At 49.7% G+C, this 7,736-nt stretch overlaps 1 long non-coding RNA gene across 3 annotated transcripts in view; it reads left to right on the top strand.

The window, feature by feature from the left end:
* Positions 1 to 7,736, top strand: part of LOC142009134 (uncharacterized) — an 85,446-nt gene that overhangs the window by 20,765 nt on the left and 56,945 nt on the right. The gene's annotated exons all lie outside the window — the stretch shown is intronic.

The raw sequence follows: 7,736 nt of genomic DNA, 5'->3' as shown, positions 1-7,736 counted from the left end.
GAGAGGATCACACCTGCAATCCACTTGGTAGTTTGGCTGCAATCTGTCGACAGAAGTTTTGTTGGACAATATCTTCCGACAAAAGCTTGTCAACAAATCACTGTAATCTAGACATAGCCTAAGGCTGCTGTGTAGACATACCCTTATTCTGAAATAAACTATTCTGGAATAGTAACAGAGAGGGAGCCGTGCTAGTCTATATACTATCAAAACAAAAAGCAGTCAAGTAGCACTTTAAAGACTAGCAAATTATAAATATATATTATAAAATAGAAATTATTTTGCTATTCTGGAATAGCTATACCAAAATAGCTTATTTCAAAATAATGCTGCTCCACCCAAAAATGCAATCCCCCCAGGCCCCTTTGAATTGCTGTGGCAGTGCTGCTTTGTGGGGAGGGGCTCAGAACCATCTTTCGGGTGGTCCCAAGGGTTGAATGCCATAGGCCGCACCCCTTCTGCCCTTGGCAGCACCTCTTCAAGGGCACAGAGCCAAGTCCCCCTCCCACCTGGATGTGAGACCCACGGCACCTCTCAGTGTTGCTGATAATGGTTGTATCTACACAAGCCAAAAACTTCGACATGGTCGTGCAAGTGGCCATTTTGAAGTTTACTAATGAAGTGCTGAAATACATATTCAGCATCTCATTAGCATGCGGGCAGCTGCGGCACTTTGAAATTGACGCAGCTCGCCGCCGTGCGGTTAGTCCAGACGGGGCTCTTTTCAAAAGGACCCCAGCTACTTCGAAGTCCCTTTATTCCCATCTGCTCATAGGAATAAGGGGACTTCGAAGTAGCTGGGGTCCTTTCAAAGAGCAGCCCTGTCTGGATGAGCTGTGCAGCGGTAAGCCGCGTCAATTTTGAAGTGCTGCGGCTGCCTGCATGCTAATGAGGCGCTGAATATGTATTTCAGTGTTTCATTAGTAAACTTCAAAATGGCCAGGCCATTTTGAAGTTTTTGGCTAGTGAAGACATAGCCAATGTCAGATTAGATTGTTGGTTGTCCGGAAAAACAAGACTGCTTTTTATAGTCCATTGGTGAAGCCATAGGTCGGTTGGAGTGCAGTGATCACAAATGCCTTATGTCTGCATGAAGTTACAATGAGGCAGAAACCAGTGAAAGTCTTTGGTGCTTCCACTCTGCTATGGGAACCACAGGCCAATGGAGCCATTGCCAGTCCTCCTCTCATATGGTTGTCTTCACCCCAGGGGATAGCACGGCTTTGGTGCAATCTGCTCCTATACAAACAGAGGCTGCTTCAAACTGCAGACTGTGCACCAGGAGGCTGTTTCCAACTAAGGATTTACATGATAGAAAACAGTGCTGACATGACTGGGGGTTAGGCGGTCCCATAAGGACATAGTTCTGTGCTGGGGCACTGCGGAGCTGGGAACAGCAGTGTGGGAGGAGTGGGAAGCTCCCTGGGAACACAGAAAGCAGCATAGTCTGTGACATCCCTTTAAATCAGTGCTTCCCAAATGTTTTCTTCTTGGCTACGTTTACACTAGCCCCTTCCTTTAGGAAAGGGCATGGTAATGAGCGAGTTGGGCAGATGCTAATGAGGCACTGCCATGAATATGCAGCACCTCGTTAGCATAATACCAGCCTTGCACAGTTTGAAAGCACCGCTTTTGAATCATGCACCGCCCATGTAGACAGGAGCCTTTTGAAAGGACCCCCCTGAAATTCAAAAGCCACTTCTTCCTAAAACCACATAGGAAGAAGGAGCTTTTGAAGTCGGGGGATCCCCTGTCTACATGGGCAGCGCACGATGTGATAGTGACCCTTTCGAACTGTGCACAGCTGCCATTATGCTAATTAGATGCTGCATATTCATTGAAGTGCCTCATTAGCATCTTCCCAACTGGCTCATTACCATGCCCCTTCCAAAAGGAGAGGGGCTAGTGCAGAAGCGACTCTCAGGGCACATTTTAAGATCCCAAACTTTTCATAGCACACCAAAATTTAAAAAAAAAGAAATATTCAGCATTAACTATTGCAATAAATAACTTATTTCAAAATGAAACATACATGTGTTACAATATTAATGAAAACAATATTTCACTTCACATTTTTTACTAGAATTTTAATGTGAAATATGAGCTTGTTTTAATGAACACAACTGTTAAATATTTGATTCAATGGTGGAAAGAGCCATGCAGAGCTCCTCATTCACACTTCTTAAACATGATGGCTTTGTCTACACTGCATTCTGCTTTCAGAAGTGGAATGCAAATAAGTGAGACTGAAAATGCAAATGAAGCATGGATTTATGTATATTGTGTCTCATTTGCATATTTTTGCATGATCGGGCTTCCAGACAAGGCTTTTCCAGAAGCAAAAACAGCTGTGTAGATGGGGTTCCTTCAAAAACAAACCCCGTTTTCAAAAGAACCCTTCTTTGATTTTGTTTCCAGAAGAAGGGTTCTTTTGTAAACAGGGTTTGTTTTTGAAGGAACCCTGTCGACATGGCTGTTTTTGGTTCTGGAAAAGGTTCTTCCAGAAGTGATATTGTGTGAGAATATGCAAATACGACACAAAATATGTAAATTGGCACCTCATCTGCATTTCCAATCTCGCTCATTTGTATTCCACTTTTGAAAGCAGAATGCAGTGTACATGTAGCTGATCTCATCATTTTTTATAAAGGATAATGAAGAGAAACAAAGTTCACAAAGGTAGGTCATCGAAAATGGCAGTAGAACAATTATTGCTTGATTTGAAATTAAAGGATATTCATTTCTCACTTGTAGCCAAAATTCATCCAGTGGAATCTCTCTAGATTTGAGCTCAAAGGTGTGATCATTCCTGACATCCACAAATTCTTTCTTTCCCTTCGACGATAAACTCGTGGTTGATTTTTCCGAAGATGACGCAAAAGCATTTTGAATCCAATCAAACTGCTCTGTTCCAGATGATCTGAAATAATGCCCACACTTGTCCTGAAGCAAATTCAGATGTAGCTCTGCAAGCTGGAGTAGCTTTTCATCTTGGTCTGAGCCAGAAGCTCACTTGAACATCTGGAGTGAACTACTTCTTCTCTCCAAAGTTTAAATTTTGATTGGAACTCTCTTAACTTGTGTGTGCATGTCAGCATGTTCTCACTGTGTCCTTGCAGCTTCCGATTCAATTCACTTAGGTGCTCAAATACATCAGACAAGTAGGCCAGTTTTCCCAGACAGTATTTATCTTGCAATAGATTCGCATGCTGGATCTGACTGTGCATAAATTGCTTCAGTTCTTTCTACTTTTAGAAGTCACTTGAAAGTCCCTCTATGAAAACAAAAGAGATGGCATTCCTGGCTCCATGGTTATTGTGCCTTAAGGCCTGAATATCTCATGTTAATGTACTTTTGGGAAAGACTTGATCCACAAAGGAATTTAGGCAAATTAGGTGCCTCAGTGCAACAGTTGGATTCTTAAACCTCCTATTCAGCTGCAACCTAGCCTCAACCTGTTCTGGCAGTCTACAGCAGACACCAACCACAGCATCACCTCTTTTGCTGCTGCCTCTAAGCTTAACCCAGAGACTCTCAACTGGCTTTTCTCCCTCCGTATACTGGAGCTCCAAGCAGTCATACTGCTCTCTGTGACCCACAACAGTCTCTTATCTGGCCAGCTTTTCAGCCACTTTGGATAAATATGTAGCTTCATTGAGCCAGAGAGAACATGTGAGAATGACTCTATAGGCTGGTGATTAGGATATTGGCCCTGGAGCTGGAAGGGTCCATTTTCATTGCTCCAGTGACTATGTGTCCATCTCCTCCAGCTGTGTATGTGGAGTGAGGCAGTTACTTAATGCATTCTCACAGGAAGCAACTTTGGTACCTAACTCCTAGATGGAGGGTCCAATCAACTTGGGCACCTCAGTTTGTGAGCGGGGAGGGGCTTAGGATACATTCCTCTCCTTGGCATTTCCTGCTGACTAGTTTATGTGGCTTCCTGCTTAGTGTGCTGGCTTGTGTGGATCCCTGTAATGAGCACCTGTTAGGGTTGTCAATTTTCTGCTCACATTAAAACCAAACACCTTTGCCCCATCTCCCGTCCCACCCTCTGCTGAGACCCTGCCTCTGCTCCACCCCTTCTCTGAGGGCAGCTCCCAGCTCACTCCATCCCTCCCTCCCCCGCATTTATTCACTCTCCCCACCGTCACTCACTCATTTTCACCAGGGTGGGGCAGAAGGTTGGGGTGTGAGGGGGTGAGGGCTCCAGCTGGGGGTGAGGCTGCCAGTGTGGGGCTGGTGATGGTGGAATTGGGGTACAGAATTGGGCTTCAGTCTGAGGCTGAAGGCTTCAAAGTGTGTGAGAGGGCTCAGGACTGGTGCAGAGGGGTGGAGAGCTGGGGTAGGGGGCTCAGGGTGCAAGCTCCAGGTACCTCTTTCCTCTAACCTCAAGCTCTTACCTTGAGCAATTCCTGAAAGTAGTGGCATGTCCCCCCTCCACCTTCTGTCTGGATGAGCAGTCAGACAGCTCTACACACTGCCCCATCCACAGGTGCTGTCTCAGCAGCTCCCATTGGATGTGGTTCCTGGCGAATGGGAGCTCCAGAGTCAGCACCTGGGATGGGGCAGCATGTGGAGCCCTCTGGTTGCCCCTACATGTAGGAACTGGAGAGAAGACATAATGCTGATGCTGGGAGCCATGCAAAGTCAAGGCAGGCAAGGAGACTGTCATAGCCCTGCTGTGCTGCTGGCCGGAGTACTTTGTGGCCAGAGAAACCAGTGGCAGGAAGGTGAAACCAGAAAAATTTGTATTAGAAACAGGGCACAATATATCACTGTGAGGGTGATGCACCTTTGGAACAAACCACCAAAAGCAAGTGATGGATTCTCCATTTCTAGATGTCTTCCAATGAAGACTAGATGCCTTTCTGGTATGTGCTTGGATCAAAACTTAATCACTGAGATATACAGGAGGGCTGGTATATTCAGAGGTCACATGTGATGCTCTAATGGCCCTTTCTTGCCTTTTAAAGTCTACTGATTAATGAAAAACTGAATGTGGCGTAAGGAGCAGATTCAGGTGCTTTGCTGTGCAGCAAGCTTCATCCCTAGACTCAACTACCAGTAAATGGGATGATCCAGGGGAAGGAACTCAACCATCCAAAGAGCCTGGCCAAGGTCAGGACACCAGGCTAGCAGAGATAGGTGGGAGTGTCAGTGTTGGCAGTAACATCACAAAGGCCTCTTGCATGTCCTCAGCCTATCGGGGAAAAGTGGTGCGGGGGGGGGAGATGGTGACCTCATAGAGAGACCCTGACAACAGTCAGGCAGGACAGAGGCACAAGGCAGGGGCAATCTCAGAGATTCCTGTGGCTCTGCAGGAGCAAGGCTCCTTCTCAAGGTCTCCCCTTGGGGAGTGACAGTGAATTAGGATTAATGTATGTGAGCATGAGATGGAACCCCATCAGAGTTTTCTCCTTCCCTCCTTCTGATTTGCTAGTCCCTGTTTAGAAGGTAAGAGACTCCAAGAGGTTTGAAACCTGTTCTGTCTGATTCACCTGGTGCCATCTCAATTCTAGGCATAGAAATCACTCAATTAAGATGATTTGATTTCCTACCAAAGACTCTGTCCTGTAGAATTACTGGGGACATTGCAGGTTTGTCCTTTTAATTTCACTTTTTCTCTTTCTCTCCCTCCTTCTCTTCTTCTCTTGCTTCTTTTACCCCATTTCCTTTCTTCCCTCCCTCCAACAAGGAAGGAGGGGTACCTCAGAGGTGGGGGAGGAGGGTTGCTGTCACTGTGGGAGGCCCTCACAAAGACCTGGAGCTGGAATTGACCTGACATTGATCTCCTCTGGAGGTGACTTTGGCCATCCTACAGGACTTCTACTGAGACCCATCTGCCATCAACTTCTGAGAATATTGATGTTGATTGGCCAAGCAGGTGGCTATTGACAAGGAAGGCTCACATGCCTTTGTTCCCTTGTAAGATCAAACAGATAAGTACAACCAAGCAATCATATATTAGATTGGTTGAGCTTCTTTTGTCCAGTTATTGCTTCTTCACAGTTCCTGATTCTCTCTAATGTGCCAGTTCTTCTCACATACTTGCTGACTATGAGCAATTGTCGGTCTGTAGCTCACCTGAGAACACTTTATTCTGATCGGTCTGTGTGTCCCAAGGAGCTGTCTAGGGGCAGGACATCAGCCTTGCAGGGAAGGGGTGGGGTAGCACTGAGATCACAAAGGCCTGTTACAGGGCCTCATCTTACTGGGGAAAGGTGGTGGGGCAGCAGTGAACTCACTGAAGCCATGTCTACACATGCACGCTACTTCGAAGTAGGGGCACTAACTTCGAAATAGCGCCCATCACGGCTACATGTGTTGGGCGCTATTTCGATGTTAACATCGACGTTAGGTGGCGAGACGTCGAAGCCGCTAACCCCATGAGGGGATGGGAATAGCGCCCTACTTCGACATTCAACGTCGAAGTAGGGACCGTGTAGTCGTTGCGCGTCCCGCAACTTCGAAATTGCAGGGTCCTCCATGGCGGCCATCAGCTGAGGGGTTGAGAGACGCTCTCTCCAGCCCCTCAGTTCAATGGTGGCCGCGTGGAGCGGCCCCTTAAAGGTCCCCACCCCTTCCCTTTCTGTGCAGGAAGCTGAGAGAGCGTGCAGGCAGCAGCAATAACACACGGCTAGCCTGCATGCTCATCTTCAGCCACCGAGACCCCCAAAGGACCTCATGGCCGCCCGGCAGCCTCCCCAGCGCCCTGAGGGAACCCCCCCAAAGGGGAGCCAGGGCAGCCAGGGCAGCCAGGGCAGGACCCAGGCCGGGAAGCGGCAGCGGGGCCCGTCCTGGATGGAGGCCGAGCTTTGTGATCTGCTGGGGCTCTGGAGCGAGGAGGAGGTGCTCCAGGTAATGGGGAGCAAGAGGCGGAACGCGGATGCGTTCGCTCGTCTGGCCGAGGGCCTGGCCGCTCGGGGTCACCCTGCCCGCACTCCGGACCATGTCCGGAGTAAAGTGAAGGAGCTGCGGCAGGGTTACGCCCGGGCCCGGGATGCGGCCGGCCAATCTGGGGCCGCCCCCGTCACTTGCCCCTTTTACAGGGAGCTCAGGGACATCCTGGGCCCCCGGCACACCTCCTCCCCTCCGGCCACGCTTGACAACTCGGCTGAGGAGCCCCAGCAGGTCCCGGAGCCGGAGTCAGCCCCGGAGGCAAACCCTGCACCCCAGGGGCCCCCCCTGGAGCCCACCCCCAGGGCACCGGAGCAGGAGGAGGAGGAGGAGGGGGACTCCTCCTCCACAGAGACGGGGCTCCAGATCCTCCTCCTGCCATCGAGGAGCATCAGCTGGGCGTCCGCCCCCCCGGGTGTCCCCCGACCATGGGAGTGGACCTACAGGTATGTACCCCCCTGGTGTACACCCCCGGGGTTGAGGGGTGGGGGTAATAGATATGTGGCCAGGGCCCTCCACATGCCCAGATGGCCATGGCCCCAAGGACAGCAGTGGCATGTCCCTCACAGGACTGCATCAGCCCCTGCCCCCCCCCAGCACAACAGTGCCATGCCCCATCCCCGGGGCAGGGGGGAGCGGAACCTCTAGGGTCCCCTGGGAGGAGGGGGTGGGACACCCAGCAGCAGCAGCAGCAGCAGCAGCAGCATGTGATGGAGTGGGGGGAGTGCAAATGCGAGACTCAGGCTAGATATGAGCAACAAGCTGAAGAGCTCCCAGGGGCAAAGGATGATCCTGGGGCTACAACTGGCAGGTTACACCTCTGCCCTGAACAAAGA

This window comes from Carettochelys insculpta, chromosome 2 (genome assembly GCF_033958435.1).
Source record: "Carettochelys insculpta isolate YL-2023 chromosome 2, ASM3395843v1, whole genome shotgun sequence".
In the NCBI taxonomy this organism is placed as follows: Eukaryota; Metazoa; Chordata; order Testudines; family Carettochelyidae; genus Carettochelys; species Carettochelys insculpta.
Note: the sequence above shows the minus strand (reverse complement) of the source record. Positions and strands in the feature narration are given on the sequence as shown.